This window comes from Crinia signifera, chromosome 2, assembly GCF_055691185.1.
Source record: "Crinia signifera chromosome 2, ASM5569118v1, whole genome shotgun sequence".
NCBI classification, from domain to species: domain Eukaryota; kingdom Metazoa; phylum Chordata; class Amphibia; order Anura; family Myobatrachidae; genus Crinia; species Crinia signifera.
The window spans coordinates 101,795,242-101,799,423 of NC_139218.1; positions in this window are offsets into that span (position 1 = coordinate 101,795,242).

Below are 4,182 nucleotides of genomic sequence, written 5' to 3' on the forward strand. Positions count from 1 at the left end.
GCGCACCGGTGACGTCACCGGCGCGCACTCACGCAATGCATTCCTGGGACCCCTGGAGAAGATGCCGGAGGCCTGCTGTGGACGCCCTGGGACTGAAAAGAGGGTTAGGGGGGTAAAAAAAAAAAAAAATTCGAATGATTCCAAAAACCAAGTTTTTTGGAATAATTTGGATAATGGATACAGGATACTCAACCTGTATATGTATTTACAACAATCTATTTCATCGCCCATTTAATTATCTGTGTTTTAATAGCAGCTACTATATTATCTAACAGAGGCAACATTGTATTTAGCTAGTAAATGTCTGTGTTGTGACATTAGACACCACTCTATTTTGTCTTCTAGAGCTTTTCAAGAAGGATTTTTTTTTTCTTTATGTAGTCACACTTAAGGCTCAAACACACTATGAGATTATCTTTCCAATCTGGTTGGTTGGAATGAAAATCAATTTTGGGGAGCAAATGACAATTGATTATTTGCTCCTAAACATGGAAAACAGACAAAAATTGGTGATTCAGACAAATTAGTTAAATCAATTTATGCAGATAACTGCTTTTGTCCAATTTCCATCTTTTGGTAGCAAATGGTTGATTGTAATTTGTTCCCAAAAATTTTCAGCTTTTCATTCCAACCAGCAAGATTGGAAAGATAATCCTAAATGTTAAAGGTGCTGTCTAATAGTGTTGTGCAATCCCAGAAGAAAATTACATTAGCAAAATCATGTGGTTTTAAATTAGCGATTTAAAAAAAAAAAAAAAAGTTAAAAAATAATCAGTTTTGCTAATGTCATTTTCTTCAGTGATTGTACAACAACACTATTAGACAGCACCTTTAACACTTCAGTTTCTATACATCGGGGAAGCAACACTTTTTTTTTGTTTGTTTACTTTCTTCTATTGCTCAAAGCACTCCAGGCATGTTCAGTAAACATTTCTAAATATGAAGCTGCCTTTTTTTTGGGTGGGGGTTTGTACTTTATTTTTTTTCTATTTTTTTTTCTATTTTTTTTGGTAATGAAGATCACTCCTTGTCCTGCACAGCATAATTTTAGAATACTGGAGTTGGAAACTAGTTTTTTTTTTTTCATCTTTACCTTATGTTTTAGTTTTTGCATGTTTTTTAGTATTAAGACCTTCATGTACAGCACTCCTTTTGATGTTTTCACATTATAAATATTTTCTTCAATATTGTTATGTACCTTTTTTTTATTTCTCAGGACTATCAATGTGTGGTGGTCTAGTCACACTCCCTGTGCTGTTTTTTTTCAACAGGGCATGTGACCCAGCCCTAAAACACAACAGCAGATTCCTTTTTACTGGTCTACATTTCGCTCAAACTCGACCCTGTCCTCAATAATATCACCAGTCTGGTTACTATTTATTGTAACATGGACAGCAGAAACAGGGCCAGGGGCAGTTGCGTCAAATTATTCTTTATCCTATGGGATTAGTCTCTACCACCCCCCCCTCTAACCATATTGCTTTATAAATTATTATTGTTATACCCTTCCGTGGGATGCAGTTTAAATCCCGGCGGTTGGAATCCTGACCGCCGAAATCCTGACACTTTCTCCCTCCGTGGGTGTCCACTACACCCCTGGAGGGAGAATAAATTAGCGGGCCGAGCCCGAAAGGGGGGGCGATCCATGTCACCCCCTTGTCGGGATTTCGGCGTCAGGATTTTGAACGCCGGGATCCCGACCGCTGGGATTTCATACGGAATCCCCTTCCGTGTATATAAGACCTTAACTATCAATCATATTGTCCTACCATGATACTCAATTCATAGATCCTATATAGATTCTGTAAATACAACAAGAGTGAAGGTGTTCCTTCCAATGGTGCCCTAATAAGAAGATTATGTCCCTATTGATAAAAGGACGGTCCTCTTCTCCGTGTATTTCAGATAGTGTATAATAGCCCAACAGTCCTTCTGATGAGAAGGGATCCTCTTCTCCGTACCAATGGATAGGCAAAGTGTGGTATTTAATACCTTGGATCAACTACAGAGGGCAGAATTCCCTCCAAGGTTGTAAGTACCGGAAAGAAATGAATGAAAATGGTACATAGAATAATACCATTTATTGAACACAACAGAAGGTACTTATGTAGTATCTGGGCGTCCGATTTAGAAATCGGATGCGATGGTCAAGATTTTTTCCATAGGATTCAATGTTAAAATGGTCTGAGTCCATTTTAACATAGAATTCAATAGGAAGAAGGGGTCCTTTTCCTTTCCCCACTATCCAAGTGGGCATGGAGTTGGATATAAACCTGTGGCGAGCCCGAAGCGTGGCGAGGGGACCTAGAATACTTTTTAAGAAATATGCGTCCGCTCGCCATGCTTCGGGCTCGGTGGCTCGCTGCGCTCGCCACGCTATATAAAATCAACTCTATGCTCACTTGGATAGTGGGGAAATGAACAGGACCTTCTTAACATTGAATCCTATGCAAAATCGCATCTGATTGTATGCCTTAAGGTAAGGCATACAATCACAAAATCGGACGCCCAGATACTACATAAGTACCCAACAGAAATATACACAAAACATAAGGTAAACAATGGCCAATTACCCAGGTGTTGGAGAACTAAGAATTAACTGAGTTCTCAAATGTGCATGAAAGGAAGGTGAGTACCCGGGATCCATCTCCACACTCAGGCAAGTAGGTAACCGGTCCAGTGTTTAGTCCTCAGTCTAAAAACAATAGGCAACAGGAGCTCCAAACGCGTTTTCGATCATCCACTGTGATCTTCTTCAAAGGGAGTGTTCCTGTTTGCCACTCCATCCTATTTAACATGACATTGTCCAATCAAAATGCTAAAAACAGTGCCCACCTTAAACTAGCACCAATCAGATAAAAGGTCCCCATATTCCCATCTGTAACATGATTAGAATCCGTTTGTTATACATTTACGCCGTACCGGAAGTGCCCCACTTCCCAGTTGCGTTCCCACTTGGGGCACTTCCAATACGGCATGTATGTGGAACGCAATTCGGAAGTGGGGCACTTCCGGTACGGTGTAGCTGTATAACGAACGGATTCAAATATGTTACGGGGGGGGGGGGGGGGGGGGCTAGCCTAGATAGAGCTATTAAAAGCTATGTAGAAGAGGCTAGTACAGTGGTCCCCAGACTTTTTTTTTTTTTTTGAATAATGGCAACTTAGAGTATCTATACCTGCCACTACATTATTGTCCCCTTTATACCAGTCACTACATTATTGACCCCTCTATATACACCGTTACACTACTGAACCCTCTATACCCTAAACTACACTACTAATCTCTCTGTGACGGCAGGCTCTGGCATCCCCAAGCAGAAGATCCACAGGTAGTCCTAGGACTATCTCTCAGCAGCAGCTGGGTTTCTTCTCCTCTGGGCAGCAGGCTTTCAGAATGTGATTGCCCCCACATGCCCAATCTTTCTGTATGCAAGAGCGCCCATCCATCTGCCCGTACACATACCTGTCGGTGCAGGTGTTCCTCTGTTGTGGGTGCTGCACTGCTGCTCCCAGCTAGGAAGCACCTGCTAGCTGTAGCAGCAGCTTTCAATGTCCATAGAAGTGGGTGCTTAGTAAATCTTACCCAGGTCTCACTTTTCCTTGTAGCTTAATTTGTACCATTATTTTATATGCATGTGGAAAAATAACTTCTGGACGTTTGTGAAAATAACACGACCTATGAATTATAACTATATAAGCTGCATTGACGTGGCACTAGCAAGGCTACTTGTTCCATGTGCACACCAGTGTGTTCATTTTAACTCTGCCCACCCAGGTTAGTAAATTGCTTTCCTGTATGGAACTGTCCCCCTGCTCTGCCCGGAGCAGCAGCAACGTCTTATAATGGGGAAGGAGGGTGACTTCTCCCTCCTGTCTTGTTTCAACTGCTGCTGCACCAATCGCAATCCACCACCCTGACAGAGACTACCCTGAACACCTACGCATATAACTCCTCAGTCAGCAGAACCAGAGAAAGCTGCTTAGTGGGAGGCGAGAGGGAGCAGGAAGAGGAGGCCAGCGATGTCTCGCAGGAACACAGTGGCGGAAAAGCAAGCCACATGGATACATTAATTTGAAGTCCACATGCTCAGGTGTAGATATTAACACCAAAAAACATGAAAAAGTTATGTTAACCTTTTCTACTGGATAAATATATTTTTGTTTCTTTCCCCCCCCCCCC